Here is a 22,566-nt window from a genome sequence, read left to right on the forward strand (position 1 = left end):
TCACTTGTAAGCTTTGTGTTGATGACTGCTGTACTCCTTCTGAGGTAGTCTTTGGCAGCCACCTTAAAGATTGGCAGCCTTTTAAAAAAAAAAAAACAACCCAACCAAAAATCTGAAAAACAAATTAGTTTGTTCTTCAGGCATTTTTTATTCCTCTCTCTTCCGGGTGTTGTTTAATTACATTATTCATCTCAGTACAAGTCATAACAGAAGATCTCTGACCTTTTAGGAGTAAACAACAACCAAGAGGCAAATGTCTTATGCGTGCACAGATCAATGGATGTGTTAGTCCGTAGCTAGCTCTTTTATCATTTGTGAGCAGAAATACCTGAAAGTATAGTCATAATGAAGATCAAGTGAGGGGGGATTTCCTGTGCCAGAGAAATCACAGCATATAGAAAATATACGAAGATTGATCCTTTAAATTGCCATAAATTCCATTACATTTCAGGGAAGATAATGACATCATGAAATTGGGTTAGATACAGCACTGGAAGAGATAGTGATCTTATCACTGGAGCCTGAATGGTTTTATTTGAACCCATTTATCATTCTCATTAAAATCACTGTAATGAGAAAGAGGCTCTGTTCTATTTGTAATCTTTCTTGTCAGTCTGTAGCACGAAGCATGTTAGAAAGAAAGCAGCAAAGCACAATACTGCACCTGTTTTCACTGTTGCTTGCTTACTGAAAGAGAGAAGGGAAAAGCGACGGGGCGCTGCAGTGAATGTGTGCTCTAGATCTGCGTGCGGCATGGTTCAGCCATCCAAAGTGGGTGGCTTTAGCACCGGGGAGATGAAATGGTGCGGCGTGGATTGATAACTGACAAAACAAAAGGTTAAATATATGACTGTATGGAGTTGCAGTTTTCCTTCCCTCTCGTTACTTTTTCTAAGAGTGTCACGCTGGTGTGAAAAGCGCGAAGTAGAGCGCACTGGAGGATGAAGTCTCTGCTTTACAGAAAAAGACTACAGATCCTGCAGAGGGAATGAAAAGTTGCAAATTGTGCCCACTCAGGGACAGGACAACCATACAGCATGATCTGAATAGCTTGCTTTGCTATTCAAATGTGTCCAGCTTCAACCAAATGCAATATTATGCATCAAGGAACAGTGAATGTAGGTCAAATTCTCAGACTGAGGGACTGCACTCAAGACGGTATTGCCTCTGGAGAAGACTTTCAGGTCACACTGGGTAATCAATCAACCATGAGCTCCCTGTGCAAAGCTCTGGCTGTGAAGAACACACAGGTTGAGAGGGTTTATGAGGAAGGAACTTTCCTTTGGGAATTAGGAAGTGATATCACCTCTGTGTATGGCATTAGTGAAATTACTGTTGGGCAATCACGTCCAGTTTTGTTGTCCAGAAGGACGCCAAAGTTGCTTCAGTGAAACCTTAAAAAGTACAATCCGTCAAAGAGAACTTTAAAAGGTGGCTTGATCATATCTGTGTATTACATGGGGAAAGGCTTTAGGTGATTGCAAGTGCAGCATAATCTAATGGCTAGGGGTTGATGTCAGACAAAACTGGGGTGGCAATTATGCTCACATTTGTAAATGAGTTTATAGACTTAAAAAAGCTATTGTAAGACCTTATTCAAAGATTGGCGATTTTTCTAGTGGTTTGTGATCTTTTTGAAAATACGCATTTCTTCCTTATCTAGAAATTAGCATAAGGGATAGTTATATGTCATGTGTTATGCAAGAACATAGATTATTTGAGTGCTAGTAGGTGGTCCCGCTTGCCTTCAAAATGTCCATCATTGAATTTACTATATCTGCAACGACCAGGACCAATTGTAGGTGCAAGATGGTATAATATCATCATATAAAATCAATGCTTTTACTGACGTTAAGGACTGATGTGAAATCTTTGTGCATGAAATGGACACCTACCTATTGAAAGTGCAATGAAAATCGAGCAGTGCCTTTTCACGTTAGGCCACTGAATAGCTATCTGATTGTGTGTCTAAGAACTCTTGAATCAAAGTTTTCCTGTTAAGTGCTCAGAGCACTTGGGGAAATTGGCACAAAATGTCGTATGTGTTGTAAAGACAAATAGACTGGAACATAAGATCATACTGTTTTAGGCCACAGAGTAATAATAACAGTAGGAGCATGAGGAACAGAGCCCCAGGAACATGACTCCGAGTCATTCAGTCATCCCAGATAAAAACTATAAGCCAGTTGCATATTTGTTGAGTATGACTTTGTCCAGATTAAGAGTGTTTCCAGTTCCTGAGAAATCTGGCTTTGCTGGAGAATAGCTTAGAAGTCAGTATATACCCTTCTATGTGCCTTGAGTTACCTAGTGCCTTCTGAGGATGTGCATTTCGACGTCAATACAATGTTTGTTGCTTTGCTTTGGAAGAGATCTGTAAGAGATGATTACCTGTATGATTTCATCTAAATATAATGCAAATACCTATTTAAACTACTGTGAAGAAGTGTAATAGAAAATATTTTACCTTGCACATTCATAATTTTATTCTGTCAAGAAAGGTTCATGTGTGTGCATATAAGTGAAGGAGAAATTTTGCTGGTACCATGGCAACAATCTCTCCTTATTTTATAGAGTGAAATCTTGAAGCTTTTTTCATTGTAATAGAGTAATTTGGTGTCTTTTTTTTTTTTTTTCTCTTTCTCCATGAGAACAGTAGATTCTTTAGGCTGATTCTGCTCTTTCCCCTTTTTCTCAGTGAACATCTTGGTTTCCTTCATGTATATCACGTAACCTTGGACAGTTTGAAAGGCCTATTTAAAAGATAGACTTAAATGAAAAGTGTTCAAAAACAAAAGCATTGTATTTCATTTTTTTTCATGTACATGGATCTTGCTCTTTTTTGAATTTTACCTTAAGATAATTAATATATTAAACTATACAGGACAAAAGCAGAGGAAAGAGAAAGGCTAAACTTACTGCTAGGTTGCTGGAAGTCAAGGGTCAAGTGCAAAGAGAACTTTATGGTGTATGGTGTACCTGTCATGTAAAATATTCTGCTTATTAAATAGTTTATCTAGAAGTACAGAGTTATTACTCATAGAGCCCAAATTCCAGCTCCCAACAAGCTGGGACAAGAATAAAATATGGCAATAGTTCATTTCAAAGGTCTGTGGGAATCAAAATCCTTAGGGAAAATAAGCACTGGTTAGTTGCTATTCCAGCTTTCTGAAAATTTCCCCAGAATTCACCTTTGTCAAAGAGTATATAACTGAATTTCACAATCCTAAGGAAATTTAGTAACAACTCAAAGTGGAAGTTTTCTAATAAGAATATACCCTTCCCTTCAATTATAGGCATATTATATAATGCCATTATCATTCTTTCTATTTATACACAACTGCCTATTCCTCAACTGGAGAAACTGGGCTCCCAATTTAAAGTTATTGCTACTCTTGTTCATTTACAGTTTTGCAGTCTGAATTTGAGTCGGGCAAGAAATGACTGTTCCTTCTGACATGATTTCTAATATCTTGCTAATTCAGCTGCTGTATACATGTTATATACACGCTTATATCCTTCCTTGGATTGAATTTATGAATACTTTACTAGTTTTAATGTCCAGTAACATTAGCTGCTCCACTACATTTGCTGCATTTGGTGAGTTGATGGGATGGCTGGAACAGGATACTGTAGCTGTGCTAGGAGGGGCTTATACGGAATTCATTTGGACTGTGTAAGTGAAAGGCTAATCTGACCCAGTCAGGGAGTTGTGTAAAGCCTAAAATGTCTTAAAATATCCTCATATTCTTGCCAGTAGATTTGAAGTGGGAGAGAATGAGCATAATGTAGAGATCAGCCTGAAAAGTAAATATGGGGAGAAAGCCATTAAGCATGGATGAAGCACAGAAAACAGATGCTGAGAAATCAGCCAGCCTCATAAAAATTTCCACAGTTTACAATGAATCCTGCCTGGTAAAAGAAAAAAAAAAAAAAATAATTAAAAGAATATTTCCCGTACAAAGTATAACCTACATGCATTTCTAAACTATGTGCATTTCTTTGAGTGAGGACCTTAAAATTTGCGATGGGTTATATAACCCAATGCATCTGTACGTTGTGGCTCAAGGCAGGCATATATGTTTCAGAGCCACTGCAGTCCTGGGCAGAGAAAAGGATGCACCACTGAGACACCAGAAAGCTTTCCACTTGGAGAGTAACAACAATGTTTTCTAATTAGAGTTGAAAACCTTGCTCCAAAAGGGTCATTATTTATGGTGAAAGTCACCCATGTGTAAAGGGCTGATGCACCACTGAAGTCCCAATGCAAAACCTTAATTCGATTTAAGTTGTTGTATAGGCCTTGTGAATTTTCCAGTAAACATATTGAGCATTTGCTGCACAAATCCAATGTTGAAGAAGGAAGCAAAATGATTGAACTGAATAAAACAATGTCTTTTCAGCTATTGTTCCTGATTTTCAAGTGCAGCCTTGTACAAATAAGATAACAGCCAGATATTGGCTCGAGGCCATTACCAATAATGTCTCTGTCAAAGAGAGTATCTGTATCACATTATGATGAAATATGCTCATTTTCATTTTCAAATATTAATTTCTTCCCATGCGTCATTGAATTTAGGAAACAATGCTGTAAGTCAGCATCAAAATGTCTGTACAAATGATAATCCAGTATTTCTCCATTTGTAAATTACTCTATTTGGATTAAGACCTGTGCTTTCCAATTGCCTGTGACAATACACTAATTAATAGATTAAATGCATCCTGCTTAATACAGTATTTAAAAATGTAATGATTATATATATTTAGTCAATTCTTCTACTGCATCATGCTTTAGCTTGGTTAAAATTAATTTGAGAGAAGAAACTGAATGGTTTTTAATTATCTTGAATTGTGGCTATTACCTAGAGTATATTCTCTAACAGTAATTCACAAACAATGCCTGGAGTAAGGGCTGGGACAATGACTTTGTTGCTTCGTTCACTATGACCTATCTATGTTGCTTTTTTTCAGGAAACAGAACTTGTTTTGATTGCTCCTTCATTTATAGTAGTGATTTTTCTCTGTTGATAAAGCTGTCAAAGAACAGATATATTTTTCCCAAAGTTTGGCATTAGCAATTAATTTTTGCTATCTTCAAGGAAAAATTGAGATGCTACCCAATGGTTCGAGTTCTGTTCTGGGAGTGATGCTTGTACAGATCTATTTCAGCTTGTCTGCAGACATTTAAGACAAGTTATTTAAGTCAAAATTTTTAAATGCCTTCTGTTGCTGGGTTCCTAACAAGAGAGTGCTAGGATTAACAGATTTTTGCAGGTATTAAGAAGAGCCACTTGTTTACTTTGGCTATGTCTTATGTCAGCAAGCGATGCAGGCTGCAGGCAGCAGCTCTGCCGAACAGAGGAGCTAATGTCCACGCTGTACGAATTTCAGGAGGTTTTACTTCACGGTAGTCTAATTCTGGGTCACACAGAAGGAATGAATGCACATAGGTGGTTCGGTGTTGCTAGGGGTCCTCCTGGAGGACACCTTTGGATTTATCTCCACCTGAAGAAGGACCAATTCATGCAGTCCAAAACCACACTGCAGCGAGAATGAGAGAGCAGTAAATGGGGATGCTTAACAGATTGACATCAATTCTGCTCTCCTGATGTAGACTAAAATGCTAATGCAGAGGTGCCTGATGTGTTGCATGTTTCTCACCGACGAAAAAAGTATTAGTGCAGTACACTGTACTGCTAGTGTAGAAAAAGCTACTATCTCTTTAAGTTTAGTGGTAGATGCTTTTATTTTGGTGCTCAAGTTCTCTTTCTTACAAGGGCATTGCCTTAGACAACATAAGCTGATTTAGAATGGCAAAATGTTTAAAAACAGGTAACATTTTCATCTGACTAAGTGGTAGAGTTAGAAAGCAGATGTGGTTTTTGGCATATAGTCCTTTATCGGGTCATATGTGGAGACGTAAGTATTCAACCCTAGCGACCTAGGGTTTTGGTAAGTACCGTACACCGGTAGTTTTCATTGTCTTAAAGTGGATTAGTTGGTGCCAATCATTGCTAAAAGGTAGCGCAAAAGCACTTCAGATTGCACCCAAGGCATGAGGGAAGCATGCTGAAGACATGGGTCTAAACCTCTTGAGACAGAAGTGCTTCCTACAAAAAACAATTTTGTTGAGCAAAATACTGTAGTTTTGAGCAGCACCTTTCTGTCTTCAGAAAGAATGTGACCAGCCCAAAATACTCTGTATTTTTTATTGTTAATAACAAATGATTGCATCACACGTTTCCCAAATCACCATAATTTAAACTAACAATGAATTTAATTTAATGCATCCTTCACCTCAAAGTAAACCTGCAGCCTTCTTAATTAGCAAAAGATTATATTTACCCCAGGGTTGTTTTGAATAGATACTTATGGTATGTCAATGCACTGTACCACCCAATCAGTGAAAACAAATGTGGTGCTGTATATATATTAAAAAAACCCCCAACAAAAACCCCCCAGAGAACACATGACTAGTATTTGCAAGTAATCCCATTCAAGAATATACAAAGAAATCACAAGTCTCGGTTTTCCTATATAGTTGCAATTAGCACAGTCATGGCAGATGCATAAAACTGAATTGTGGTTCTGGATTACCATAAACTTAGGGGGGGGGCGGGGAAGAGTACTTTAAGTAGAAGCAACATAAGGCATGAAGATGGGGGGAAAATAGGGAAGTTGCATGTGGATATAAAAAAGAACTTGGGGAACCATGTCTGATAATGAACAAAAATATAGCTATTCTTAATAATGAAACAGAAGGTTACTGAGAAATCTGACTTGCTCCCTTGCAGTACATTTAAATTAGGGTAAGAATGAGAACTAGCAGGGAAAAAAACCCACCCCACTTTTCATTAATAAAATAATCTGGTAAAATAGGAGGGTGAATTAGAGAATACCCTTGCATTAACGTGAGAAAAAGTTGTCAAGGGGTATAAAATGAGCACGATAGGGTTAAGATGAAATATGCTGAATAGGTAACTCTTTAAATCTCCTGTGTGCTTTGTTGAGGTGAACAGAATACTACTTATGTACAAAAAGCAGTTTGGATTAAATGTGTGACAAAATATAGATTAGATAGGAAAAAGTTCTGTCAACTGAAAATCTATAGTGCTAATTTACCCAAAGAGATGAGCTCCGTATAAACATTAGTTCTCTTGGCAAAGATTGATTATTTTTGATCAATAACTAAACATTGTCTATACAAGTAGCAGTTTTAAATATTTTTCAGCTAGGTAGTTCTAGTCAAAGCTATAGTTACTACACTTTGAGCTTAATTCAAGTTGTCTTAAGCTGAAAGTTTTGGATTTGAATGTATTTCTATTTCAGTAATCTCTGAAAACATCAAAATAGCGAAGTCTACAATCCATACTATTTCAGTGGAGCACTTCCAGTGTTCACAGTTCCTAATATAAATTGTCATATTGTGTTTGTTCTGTAAAACTTTTAAAAAATACACTGTTTGCCTTATGATATAATTCTTAATATGGAGAAGCGCAAAGAGCATAGGCATTTATCCCGATTTTATCAGTCCATGTTTTTGAATTTTGGACTTCCATAATCTCTATTTGAATAATAGAAAAGATGCCTCAAAAAAGGGTTTGCCTCTGCTCTATATTAATTATTATTTAAATTATAGTATCGCATTTTATATTATTCAGTGTAGGGACATGCGAAAAAGATACCACTTTGTCTTGAGAGCTTGTATATTGGGATTTATTTCTGGGTTCAGTAAACGCTATTACATTATCAACTTCGTGCATGCCATTCCTCATGAGAGAATATATAATACTTTTTATTGCTGTGAGACACTCTGAGTGCTCCTAAGTATGATGCATTGAGCCAATGTGTAGTATTTTTATTACTTAAAGTATAGGAAATCTTACATCGAAAGAAAATCTAAACTGTTTCTTTGATGTTACTTTATACCAATATTCACAAATAGTCCAGTACAAGTTCTTTTTACCTAAAGAAGAATGGAAATTAAACAAAGGGACAGCAAGGCTTGGAAACAATCAGCAGTGAGAACTCTGATTTTTTTAATTTTTTTTTTAAATTGTATTCTCAGTTTTATGTCTTTATGTTCGGTTATTAGCAACATATCAGACTGAGGAAAATGCAGAACAAGGCCAAGAGAGTTCTGTATATCTTTAATGACCATAGGCTCCATTAAATTAAATAGGAGCATTATATGGAGCTAGTGGTAGATAAAAATCTAATTACTTTTGGCAGTGTGCTCATATCAGTGAAAGGATATATGAACACAAAGATAAGATATAAAATATTGAAGTTGATAGATGCTGTGATCCTTTTGGGAATCTCTGATGTTACCTTTATTTATGGAGGCTCTCTGATACTTAATAGGGATAGTGCCTCAGAAATAAAGAAGTACGTTTGTCTTGTCCCATGGAACTCCATGGCAGTTCTGCTGCCTTACTGATTATTAGAAATCCCTATTTTCTTTTCTTCCCTGCACCTCTCAGTAGCCAAAATAGTAACTGAAGTTGAATATTTTGAAGCTTATGGCCCAAATTGCTACCAAATATCGATAAAAGAAGCAACGGAAGCCTGTTTTGTCCTTCAAGCACTTGCAAACTTTTGACACTTACCGCCGTGTAGCTGCAGCTGTGGAGAAATGGTGTGAACAGAAGTAGGCCAGATCAAATCAGAAGGAGACCATCTGAGCAAGATGTAGAATATGGCTCCCGACATTTAAAAAAAAAATACTGCATGAGAATGGACTTTTCTAGCGTGCTGGAGGAGAAAATGAAAGAAAGCATAAAGCTTGTGCTTCCCTAAACCAGCTATTCCAGCTTCAGACCTTGCAGAATTTATGGTAGGGAAGAGAAAAGGCCTGGGTGTGAAAAATAGAAAAGACTGTCGTCGTCCCGTCCCCCCCCCCTTTTTTTTATTTATTTTAAGTTGCTTTCATTAAATATTATAGTGAGTAAGCCCACTGGTATCAATAATCATGGAAACAATTTTGGCATTACACAGACCACATTAAAAGCTTGCTCAAAGCATTCCTGTGAAAAAAACTGATTCTAAAAATTATGTTCTGCTTGGGGAATGGAAGCCTATGCATAAGTTATGTGATCTGCGAATTAATGAATTGCACAGTCTAGGCCAAGAGTTTCTCATGAAATGTTGATGAATCATGAGTAAAATGGAGAAAATAGCAGTCTTCATACAGAGACATGCCAGTAATTTTTGTAACATTAGACTCATGTGTCCTGAAATTTTGCGTAAGTCTTACTGGCCTGTGTTTAGCTAAAGTATGTCATGTTGTACCAGAGATCCATTCCTTGTGGGAGTTTCACCTTCTCACACCGGAGCTGAACTTACTCCAATATCTTCTGAAATTTGATCTTGCATTCTTCTGATTTTCTTTTTAGCAGTCTCAAGCACAGTGCCAAGAGTAGTTAGTTTTATCCACCACGACGCTACATTCTACTTCTGCTCAAACTTTTGCAACATATGGCCTTTAAGAATAAGTTTTCCATCCTTTTTTTTTTCCCCCCACAGGCTCATTACCTTCCGCATCTCAATGCTGAAATGCTTAGTGTGCCCATGCTTCAAGTGAATTTAAACCATTCCAAATTGTATTGCCCTCCTGCTTTGTATTGACTGTTCCTCTCTTAGATTCATTATCAAATGCAGTTGCCCTCTGTGCCTGCTCCTTCCTTCTGATGGCTAACAGTTTCGGTTGATAATGTTATGTACAAATGTAGTGGTCAGTTTGCCGTAACTCTTTATATTTTTTTTTCCTTAGCCAATAATTTACCCATGTTCTTCATCAACGATAACGTACTTATTAACTTCTCATTTAATAATCTGCGGTTATTTGTCATTAATACTTTGTGAGTATAATTACATAACTCTTTCTCAGTTGCACCATACTAGCTTGAAATATAACCTCTTTGTGGTTCCGTGCTGCTTGTCCTTTTAGCATGGTAACACTTAGAATAATTTCTCATGCATGTTTACAACCTCCATGGTTAGTGCTTGCTATGGACATAAAGCTTCAAAGTCTGAAATGTCATGTCTTGGTTATCCAGTTGTTGTACGGTAGAAAGGAAAACATAAGTGGAGGCTCTATGAGTACGGTGGTAAAATTATCAATATTTAAGATCGAGAGGTCTGGCTGAGAAGTTATCTTTATTAAAAGAACATGCTTTTCGGACTAAAAGCTAACAGTCTGTGATGGTTTCCAACTCCCCACTTCTGAGCTAAGGTAACGCTGGGTGTGCCACTGCTGTAGAATCCATCAAGAGCCATCTCTCCATATTGTCATGTTATTTACCGTTTGATTCCTTGGCAGTTAGCAAGCTACTTGAGGAGTCCATCCATCCCAGGGATGGATACCTGGCTTTGTTAACATCAACATGGTTGTTTTTCCTCACCTCTTTCTTTCTTTTCTGAAACAGTATATAGGTTGGGTCCCTCCAACTGGGAGATGCTGCCTGAACGTTCTCTCACTTTGATCATAGTTCATAAAGCTTCTCTCTGACCTGTCCTAAATTGTACTTGCGTTATTATGCACTGGGGTCCCCAGATTCTCAAACGTAAGAAAATGGTGCTTTAAGGTTTACTGTAGGATCTGTGTTTGTATATAGTGCTAGCTGTATGTCAGGGAAATTTTTGTAAGATGTATAGTTCATGTTACTTTCTTACAGAATTCTTTTTGTACAGGTGATAGTACCTATCAGATCTTCTGAGTATCTGAATGAGTAAGAATTTCAGGGTACTGAATTAGGTGAGATGCTGAAATGCAGGGGAAAAGGAGCAGTTTAATTCCAAAATACAGAAGTTACTATAACAGTAATGCTTTGTAAAAAAAAAATAATAATATTTGTTACAAGATGTTATAGCATTAAAACTTCTTAAGGTTCTAGGTTAGCTGTCCATGCTTTGACATCTTCACAGGTATTGATACTGGTAAGGATGGTTCTTTTCTGACAATGTTAGCATTAATGCTAAAATTCTTCGGTGTTATGGTTGTATGTTCTGCACTGATGCTGATTTGTTAATAACTTTATTGTTCTGTGTACAAAGGTATCATCAATTATCTGTTGAATACAATTCAGAAATACTTGAAAATATATTTGAGTTTTATGGCTAAGTTAAGGATGTGCCATTGAATTGCACATCTTAATCTGACTAAATGCTCATCTTATTATTATCTACATTTATTCATTCAATCTCTATTTTCTTTACGTTCTTACTGTTTCTTGATATTCTTCCATGAGTGCATTTCAAGACCAGTTTAACAGTTTGTCGGTTCCGTGTTATATTCCAGATAGCTGTAGGACACTTAGGTGTATAAAGCTTGTATTTTGGAAGAAGCGTTCTTTTATTGCTTTAGCTCCAATGGATTGCAATGACTTTCACTTCAGTCCTTTGAACAGTTTGGTAAACTAAACTGAAAGCTGTCCTTTAAACTGTGATCTCTCTTGGTGAGGAAAAAGGTGATAAACATGTGACATTGTGTTGTTTCCTCCTAATTGCATTATTCAGCTATTAGTAAACTCCAGGAAAACCAGTATAGAAACTAAACTGAGAGAGATTAGAAATGCAGCTATGAGACTAACATTTTCATTTCTTGTGGAAACTTTTAATACGCTGCATTTAAGCAAGGAAGCCTTTGAGGGTTAGCCCGCTGGACAACACTGATAAGGAACTACGGAGCACATGGTCACTTCAGGACTTCCTTCGCCAATTTATTGTTATTTTGTTAGGTCTTAGCCTAACTGCCTGCAGCTGCCATTTCATCCTACAAATCTGGAACCTCTTCACTGAGGGCTGCATATTGAGTTACCGTGTGTGGTGTGGAAATTGCCATAAAATTTTTTTAAAAAGTAATTTAGAAATTGTTTTCGGTATGGAGAAATTATCTCATGAGTTATGTACGTAAAAACTCAGTTTGCTTGACTGGGGTAACATAAAAAAAAGGAAGAAGGGAAAGATGACTTCTTGGAGTTTCATAATACCACCAGCTTATGTTTACATTGCCAGCAATAACAGGAGCCCTTATTGTGTAGATGTAGGCTTTGCGTTTTTTGATTTACCTATTCATGTTGTGCCAGTCCATCACTTCCCACAGTACACATCATGTTTAACTATCATACCTGAGCTGATATAATTTGAATAAGTGCACCATAAATCACAACAACTGCATAATTCCTTTATGTCCTTGTTTAGACTATGCTTTATGTAACTGGAAGATGCCACAACTCATAATAATGGTACAGGCCAATATTGCAGAGATCAAGAAAACTATTTGCTTAGCATTTATAAAAATCACATTGATTATTATATTGCATGGTGTGTGTAATCTAAATATGGATATCTGCCTAAGGAATGGAAACAAGCTAGGGAAGGAGAAATTATTACAAATGTCAAAGTGCTTTCGAAACAGTCTTTAGTGGATGGATAGTCTCCAAAAGTTAGTACCATTCAGCAGAATACAGACATTTCTTGAGCTCAGCAGAAACACTGAAAGCTGTTAGGCTTTTTTTTTTTTTTTTTTTCTCTAATCACTTACCCTTGTGTAATGGACTTGAATTGACATTGGGGAAATGAAAGATGAATCAAATGCATTTTCTGTCTTTTCATCAAAGCAGTCCTTTGGCAAATCAAGTGTGGGTCTTCCTTGACCCATTTCCACTTGCAAGTTGCATCTTCAGGCAATGAATTCATTCCAGTAATATTTTGATGAATGCCAAGCTGAGAATAACTGTGATATTCTGGAACACGATTAAGGACTTTCTTTGATTTCCCCTGTCTTTAACTTCACTGGAATACTGGAAAAGTACCAAACCTAAGAGCTGATACAGAGCTGACAAAGTAATGAATCACCATTTCCATCTCTATCAAATTTTAAGAATTAAGAATGACTGCTTGATTTCCTTTTCTAGAGAAAATGCAGCATCAGAAGGATATTAAGTCAAGATGGAAATTTGGAGAAGATATTTCTGTTTAAATAAATCTGTTCTGTAGGAGGGGGACGTGAGGACATGGGTAATTTTCGTTGTGTGTAACAGCCTGAAAAATGTCATGATGCTTCATGTTAGCTAGCAGATGAGAGAGCTGTGTTACCCTGTTTACCTGTTATAGTACAAGCAATAACAGAGCACATTTGAGTACATCTTATAGAATATGCCAAACTCTATTGACTTGATTGAAGAAGACTGGTAACAAATAGCTGAGGTTCTGACATCCATTCTGAATGGTAGAGAGTAGAGATATATAAAGCATTTAACTCAGGCTCTCGTGAATATTCACCACTTGGCAGTAGATGCGTGCTTTTATTTGGCTCGTGTCTGTAAACTTTTGCACAAACTAGAGTTTTATTTATTACATATACCAGAGTTTCTGTAAATCTTTAACGTTGCTGGTTATTGGTATAGTACAGGTTCAAGTACTAGTTGCAAATAATAGTACGAATTCCTGATTAATACATTTCTTTAATCCCTGAAGTCAGTCTCTTCTAGTAGTTATATACTCTGACACCCAAAAGCTCTCATGATTCTTTTATCTTCATAGTTTTGAATGTATAGTTCACAAGGAACAGAGTTCCGGTGTCCCACTGCATTCACACTTCTCTACTGGCTGAGTCCACACAGATATGTCTTGAAGCAGTTGAGGCCAACCTCGAGAGTCAAGCTGCCAGGTCAACCTCTGCGGTCAAGCTTCACAAATCTGTGTCTTTACCTTATCTCGTGTTGTGCGTTAGCCCATCCAGAAGCAGAGAATGCTCAGCTGTTGACAAGCTGTGGTTTTAGCTCTGCTGTGATTTGGTAATGTCTCTTAAAGATCAAATGCATATGAAATAAATAATTTTAAAAAATGAGAAAAAAATTAGCCTTTAATACTGATAGCATAGGTTCAGTTGGCATGATGTTGGGCCATTTGCAAGCAGTTTAATTCCAGGCATTGGAAGAATAAAATGGCCATTGGCTTGACTAACTTGTGCCTCAGCAAAGCACAAGGAGGAGATGTAACAGCTCAGGACTTGAGTTCTTACTGCTTGCATCCTTACAGCACTGGCGACAATTGCCAGGGTTTGATGGCTAGCGTTGGCCCAGTTGGAAAGCGAAAGACTTTAATTAACTGATACATGGAAAGACCTAAATTAGGTTTTGTTTTCTTTAAATGAATAGATCTGCAAACATCATAATTTCCATAATAAGGCCAAGAAATTTTAATCAAATTCTAACAATTTTTTCTCATTTTTATCCATACCAATTTTGGCACGCAAAAATAATTTGAGGAAAGACAGGCTTGAAGGTATGCCAGCATAACTTCAGAACAGGGGAACCTACAAGCAAACGTATACTAACAATGCAAGTATGGCAGGAGTTTCTGGTTATTTCAGAAATGAATCACACTTAGATACCACATGCTATGTAAGGATTTGAAAAAAGCTCTGATTTATTTCAAAAAATACATTTACCCTTGGAGCAGCAATGCAATATCTCAAAGCCACCTTTGTGTAACTTTCCCTGTGATTTAGACCACAGGCACACTTCAGACATCAGCCATACTTCCAGAAGGCCCACTAGAGATACTTTTCCAGTTTTAGGTTTATGTAGGATGCCATGATCATTTTTTTACAGGGAAGTAGCTCAAAGACAGTTGTAAAATCAGGCTACCCGCTAGGTGGCAAAGAGAGACAGTGATTTGCAATGTATTTCTGTACATGGGAAAAAGAGGGTGAAAAGCAGCCAGCTGTAGAGCCAAGTTTACAAAAATATATTGTGTTTTACTGGCCTAGCCTTTTGGAGTGAGACTGAGTTTTGATAAATGTGATTCTGAAAGACTGGAAGGAGCAGATTGATTAAGGCAGTCTAGACTAGGGAAGAGAGCTATCTGCATGTAAAGAAAATGATCTGATGTCAGTTTGTCCTTTATAGTGACCTACTTGAAAGGTGTTTATTTCTCCAACTCATTTCTTACAAATTGTAATACTCAGTGTAGAGGACCGTGATGTTGTGGTCGGCTCAGCTGAATTGCTGAAGCAATAAGCTTTTATTAAAAAGTAATATTTTTAATAAAGAAATTCCACTAGCCACACTCCAGAATATTGGAAATATGGGCTATCTCTACTGCAGTTATTAGAGTTACCATACAAATCCATTGTTGCAGGTAAAGCCATATATAATCCATGCATTTACAGCCCACACCTGCAATGTACTTCCTTGACCTTGCAAGGTCGTACCCCAAGAATGTGAAGTGGAAGTTTTCATAGTGAAAACAATTAAAGATTCGGGGGGATTTTTTTTTTTCTTTTTTTCATGTTTTTCTATACCAATTCAAGGCTCAGCTGAGGCTTCCGTGGGTTTGGATGTATGGTGATTGTGACACAATATTTATTATAAAACAGCAGCTATATCGAGCAGTTCAAATTTGTTGTCAGCATTCTTTTTGTTGCACTGTCAAAATAAATTCTTTTCAGGTTTATAAAGAACTGTAACTTTCCCTTGGAATGAAAAGAATGGAAGCTTAATTTGTGGAAGGAAAATGAAGCACTACTATTATTATTGTTAAAACTGTATGATTTTTTGTGACATCCAGCTTCTGTTTTGGGTATTCTTCCTCTTTGTAAGGTAATAGTGAAGCTCAAGAAACTTTACTATAGGAAATGGGAGAAAACCTTATATTTAGTTTCTCTGTACTTTCTATTATGAAATTCTTTTTGCTTATTTTGAAGAGCTCTAATATCTCAATGAATTCTAATAGGAACTTGAAATTTGAAAGAGCCAAATAATCCTGACACACAGCTAGTCTTTTGTTCAGAAAAAAAAACCATATTTCTCCGGGGAAATTTTGAGGTAGTAAAAAACCAAAAGTGTTTTGCACCTCAAATGTTTAAAAATATTAGCCTCATATTTATAAACTTATTACATAGAGAATGGCAATAGAAGATGGTGGGAACAGATCTTGGAGAAAGAGAAAACTAGTCTTAAAAGAAGATAATCCTTCCAGTGAAAAGAGATCATGAAGTTTCTTTTATGTCTTTTATGGTGAAGCACAGGAATAGACAGTACTTCTCACTATCTGTTGAGGGAATTTCTGTGCTAGGAAATTTGAAAAAGTGTATTTGATGAGGAACTTGGAAGAACAAAGATGAAAGTACTTTTCTAGGAAAAAGGTTGATAGTTCAAGTGTAAGGAAGCTAGTAACAACAGTGGCAGAGGGGGGAAAAAGGACTATGGAGATAAAGAATATGGAGGATGTCAGTAAGACATGAAAGCTGAGACGTTTAAGTCACTAGGTCTACATATAACTTTTCAGATAAATATGAGGAGTTTGATACTGATATAGGAAGTGTCAGAAAGCCTTGAAGACACTCAGACAAGTCAAGGTGAAAGGATGATTCGATGGGAATGGAAGAGCTGCAATTTGAACAAAATAAGGAAAATAAGTAGCAAAGGCAAGAGGCTTCAGCGTTTGACACACAAGAGGATGAAGCTAGATTATAGAATGTGTGCATGGAAGAAGTGGAAGAAACTACTTTTGGAACTGCCGAGGAAAAAAAAATGTTTATTTGATAGAAACAGTACTTGTGTGGGATGTGAAATTCAGGGACAAAATTTTACTGTGCCTGAAGAAGAAATTGCCTGCTGAAAAACTCTCCTATATATTATGCAGAATTAACACAATAGCTTTAATCCTGTTGTGACAAAGAAAAATATGGTTTATTATAAAGAGGATTGTTTTGGAAAGGCAGTCTCAATTTTCTTGCTAGATAAGAGACAAAATGTTCTCTTGGCTTCCCACTGCTATCTGAGCATCCAACAGAAGTGAGCTAGTCAAAGAGAAACCCTAAAATAACAAGCATAAAGCTTGTGTGAAAACTCATTGTTCTGTATAAAATGTAAGTTGGGGGTGGGGGGGGTAGGGAATAACTGTAGAACTCTAAAATGTGTATCATCCAACTGGATTCAATAGTATTAGATTCAGTAGATTTTTTTTTTTTTTTTCCATAAGGGTACCTTGAAGAAAAAAATCTCTTCCTAAATATGAAAATATGAACTGTGTAATTCACATTTACTCAAAGTTTTCTTATGTCTGGGAAAATAAATTTTGTCCATTTAAAAGCAAATTCTTTGCTTATTTTACAGGCTCTTTCACCTGCTTTCACACAGTTTGGTTATCTCATTGAGGACCACTTTGTCCAAATGTCAATCAAGATCTGGAGGAAAACCAGGTTTCTCTAGAATGTGTTTCTTCAGTAGACAAATTTAAAATGCACAGCCTATTCTTTACACTCCTCTAATGAGGAGATAATCTGAAAAAGTCCAGAAGGGTACTTAGAAGCATGGTTTTGGAATTTCAGATATGTTTTGTGTGCTAATTTCTCCTCAGGGTGCAGCAGCTCATTGGAGAACTAAATATTCAGGCCAACACAGTCAGCATAACAGATGCTTTATGCACCTTCACAGAACACATCTAGAGGATAAGTAAGGTCCAAAGTTTTGACTGACTGACTACTTACAGTAGTCCACTGAAATCACATTTGAATTTGACTTTACATTTCACTTAAACTAAGTTAATTGAACTGTGTTTTAAAGTAGGTAGGCAAAGATAACTTCTCCATTTTGCCAGCGGGTACTCAGGAAAGCTACGCGTGCCAATGTTCGTAACCTTAAGCGAATAATTACCGGAAGACATCTGGTGGTACTTTGTACCTCTGATTTAGTTTTATTATATGACTAGAACAGTAATTTACAGGGCCTCTGAAAAGCTACTAGAGTGATCTAAAACTTTTCTCTGAAAATGTTCAGTCGACAGAGTCCACTGATGGAGCTCCAGGTAACGTACAGCATTACAGACATGTTGATAAGTGTTGGAAAATATTGAATAGGACATTTTGGAAAAACAATAAAATAATAAAGAATCCCTCAAAAGCGTTGTTTCTAGGTAGTATCTATGTGTCACTTAAACATCTGTACTCAGCTTACAGTAGAGCTGTGGCTGTAAAAGTCCCATTAATCTCCATGGTACAAATTCTAAAATGCTGTTGCAGATTATATATAGGTATATATATGTAATATTATAAATATATTTATATATAAATATATATTTATATTTTAAAATGGTGATGATATGCTTTCTCTTACAAGACTAACTACATAAATTGAACTCTTAAAACGTAACCTTCATCAAATGAGTTTTAAAACAGCTAACAAAATGGCTTTCTGGATTGTTAAAATGATTTTTCTATACATATTAGAAAAATGCAGACATTTCAAGGATTAGAATCAAGGTAGTATCATGACAGTTTTGTTTGTTTAAGTTAAAGGACAGTCATCTCACAATGTGATCTCTGGCAAAATAATGGATGGATGGGTACAGAACTCTATTTATAAAGACTTAAAGGACAGTAATATAATTAAAGCACAAAATTTGGTAAGAAAAGGCTTTTTGGTCAGGCAGAAAAGTCCAGGAAAAACAAAAGGCTAAAAGTCAAGAGAGAATTTGGAGAATGTTATTCTGTGTATATTTTAAATGGTAAGGATAATTAAAAATGGGAGCAGTTTACGAAGAGTTCTGATGTATTTTTTCATCACTGGGAAATAATACAAGGAAGACTGGTTATATTTCTGAAAGAAAATGTCTTGTTCAAACCCAACTGTTGGACTGTGAAGCTGGAATGAGTGCATGAAAATCAGCTAGTGCTAAACAGGAGGTTAGAATACATAGTTAAAATGGGGTTTTCTAGACTTAAATGCTGTAATGTGTGAAAGAAGCATTGCAATGCCTGACTGTGAACTCAGTGAATCATCCCCTTTGTACATTTATAAATATATATATATATATATATATATAGTAAGCAACAGTTCTGGCTTCAGCCTTAAATTAATTTATTTTCATGACAATTCTTTTATGTTGGACTAAGTTAAATGGTGAATGCCTGTGTTTAAAGAGGAACGCTCAAAATGTGTGTATGTTTAAAAAAAAAAAGATAGCCTGGTGGTCTTTGACTTTTTATGTTTAATTTGCAATGGGAATCCAACTTTTTATTATAGTTGGTAGTAAACCAGTGATTTTGTAGAGAGCTGAGCTGAATTCCATTCTGTCAAACATTGCAATTTCAGATTTGGACTGCAAAATTATTATTTGTGATGGTGCAAGAAGTACAATGAGTGCAGGCTGACTTTCAGATCTTGGGGATTCTGTATGCTAGAGATGACGTTTAGAAAAATCATTTGTTTTGCAAGCCTCTTGGATTTGATGTAGAGTCACTGGGGGGAGAAAAAAACACGGAGCCCTATGAAGTAATTTCTGACACAGTACTTTTCTTACTTGAAACACATTCTAAAGCTAAAACTTTGCTTTGTTGTGCTGTTGAAGTACTACTGCCATTGAAATGGTGCTAAGCTGTTTACTGTCAGAGGCAAAAAGATGCCGGTGTCTCCAGCACGTGCTTCGGCATTTTTCGGTCCTGGCAGCACGGGCAGCACAGCGCCTTCCTCAGCCCTAAGCCTTGCGGTGTTTCACAAACCGGGCATTTTACTGGTTTGTGAGTCTCTCTTTCTTTTCTTATGGACTAACCCGAGTCAATTGTCCTTCCTGGATTTAAGAAAAAGAAAGCAAGCTCACGTGAAGATATGTCTTTAAGTCTACAGCTGATTTATGCCCTACCCACCATTTGTAAACAGCACATACAGGCTGCAGTTGTCATTTTTTGGCCACCCTTGCACATCCGCTGAGGCGCGTTGAGCCCTGAGCGTGCGTTATCACCCTTGGCTCAAGCCCCTGATTTGGAAACCCTCGCTGTTTCCGTGCACGGTGTAAGGAGGACGAAATACTTAACTCTTTGTTCTGGATTCCAGTTAGTGCAATGGCAATCCCAGCACACAAGTCCTGGTGTGAACCTGGTCCTTTAGCCTGTGTGTGCTTTCATCTGATCATCCGTTCAAGGTTGTGACCTGTCGTATTAAATGCGCAGCCGACCATTTTGGAATAAACATCTTAAGATACACATTATAATGCAGCAGACCGTAACAGTTGCGTATAAAACATTATGGTATATCATGAAAACATTTACAACTAATTAGTTTAAAGCAATAGACTACCATAATTATCATCTACTAAATAATTAGTATTACTTACTTAGAGGATTAATTAGTTTGCTTCTGAAGTACTTTGAAGATGCAAAGCAAAGAATAACTGCCACGTATCGTGACCCGTGTTCCCTTACAACTGAACATAACATATTGCCTAAAATGTGTCGTCTTGTTTATGCAAAATTGTATTTCATTAGGCCAGTATGTGGCAGCATTATTGACTGGATCTAAAAGGATTTTGTTGCTATGAAACCCATTCAGAAAAGTGCTCCTTTCTCCAATCTAAGTGAGTGATTGCAGCTCTCCTGTGGGGAGATCTAAGACTCGGAGGAGAATGCAATTAAGATTCATCATGCGTAGGGAGTGAAATTCATCCCCGTGCATTGATCTGTAGTATATTTTTATATGCATACTAGCATTAAGAATCTAATTACCACATACTGAGAGCAAAATTCACCCCTAGAAGAATTAACCAGTTCAAAGGTGCTGTTCAAGAATCCCTGTAGCACTTGTGCCTCTCAAAAGCCCCACATTAAAGTTCCTGATTTTCTCAAGTACCAAATGCCAAGATCTCTTAATGATCTTAGTGGAAGCAGTGGCTGCTTTTCAAAACCTCTGACTCCAGGGCCCTTTGAAAAATGAGGGACATACATAGACAGCTTTGCCTAGGCTCTGAATTTATCTAGTGTTAAACAGAAATTTGGGTATGGGAGAGATCTATTGGCTTGTCAGTGCTTCTTAGCAGAGACGCAAGACTGTGCAGAACTAAAAAACTGCCTAATTGTGATTTTCTTTTGTATTCCTTGTGTATAAGAAAGTGGAATGATGGGTAATGCTGAGTGTTAGATATTTGCAAAGGTTTGTATGTTGACCTCTAATCTAAAAGCAGTAGTTTTCTGAAAATTGAAAATAATCTGACTTGTCCCTTCCACAAATGGAAAAAAAAAATCTAGTAATTAAATCCCATTGTACATGATGGCACATTTACTGCATTAATATTAAAGGATGATTAATGGAGTTATAAATCTCTAAAACCAAGGAAAGATAAGGAAAATCCTGTGATAAATCCGTAACTTCAGCAGCATTGGCAGACAGCATTATATCTGGATATTGCAACAGTCTTGAGTTTATTGTCAAGAGACAGAGGCCAACTGCAGTATTTTCTTAGACAGGAAGGGTCAGCAAGTGACCTTCAGGTCTTCTAAATATTTTTAGAGCATTTATGTTAATACTTGTTCTTAAGCACCAAAACCCTTTATGACAGTTTCATTTATCCTTTCTAAAATTATATCAAAGTGCACCTTTTGTAGATTAACTACAGACAAGTGATGAGCTATTCAGCAGGATCTTAAACCTCAGTGAAGAAGAGGTTTAATCATCTGAATATGATGTTGGTATTATAATACCAACAATCCTTAAATATTCTCTATTTTCTTCACTTTTTTGGTGAAGGACATTTAAAAGCACAAGGGAAGGTGTACTGCACATGACAGGAAAAACTGAGGCTCACTGTTAACGTACCATGCTTCTAACTTCACTGAGTTATGTCAGTTGCAACTGTATTTATTTTTTTTCCAAGCGAAAGCACACTGTTCATTCATTGGGAGTTCTGATTTTACTTACGGACTTTTTATAACTCTGAGGAATTCATTAAAAACTTTTGTAACTCTTTGAAGTTCCACGTGTTCTACATACATAATTACTAAACCATAAATTTATTCTTTGCGCTTTCCTAGTTTCAAGAAAGGCTGGTTATTTAATCTGGAAGTTTATAAAGACCATGGACTTAAATGATGAATCACATAACATAGCTATCAAAAAATAAATGCTGAATATCTGACAGAGAGAGTGCGTGAGCAGTCACAGTATGAGTTCTATGTAGCTAAACCATGTACCAAGTACTTTTAAAGTAACTAATACATTAGAATCATAGAACCATAGAATGGGTTGGGTTGGGTTGGGTTGGGTTGGAAGGGACCTTTAAAGGTCAACCAGTCCAACCCACCTGCACTGGGCAGCAACATCTTCAACTAGATCAGGTTGCTTAGATTAGCGGACATCTGGTTTGGTTTGTGGTTTTTTTTTTTCTCAGTAGAAGCATTTGCAGTGCCTTTGTTTGAAGCAGCTGTTAAAAGCATAGCTGGTTGTGAAAAATTGACTCATTTGCACCTTTCTCCCCAATTCTGCTGCCTGTCCTTCCAGGATCAGCCTGGCTTGGCAAGAGTTTCCTTCTCCTTCTGCTCAAACAGAGTTGGAACTGAAAGGTCTTGGTCCCAGGTGAGGAGAAACAGGAAAAAATCCCTGCCAGCAACTTGTTCTGACATCTGCCTCGTTTTCCCATCTCTCTCTGAAATCCGCCCACAGCTACGCTCGGGTAAATCCTCACTCTGACTTAGAGGATGTAGGAGTCTCCTCTTCATCCTGCTTCCCACCACCCCCCATGTACTCTGATTCAAATCTGGAAGCTGCCAGATGATTTTTAAAAAGCAGC

The 22,566-nt window shown here is 36.9% G+C and overlaps 1 long non-coding RNA gene across 3 annotated transcripts in view; it reads left to right on the forward strand.

The window, feature by feature from the left end:
* LOC126047009 (uncharacterized) overlaps nucleotides 1–22,566 on the forward strand; it is a 74,203-nt gene that overhangs the window by 41,277 nt on the left and 10,360 nt on the right. The gene's annotated exons all lie outside the window — the stretch shown is intronic.

The sequence above is a fragment of the Accipiter gentilis genome, chromosome 17 (assembly GCF_929443795.1).
Source record: "Accipiter gentilis chromosome 17, bAccGen1.1, whole genome shotgun sequence".
In the NCBI taxonomy this organism is placed as follows: Eukaryota; Metazoa; Chordata; class Aves; order Accipitriformes; family Accipitridae; genus Astur; species Astur gentilis.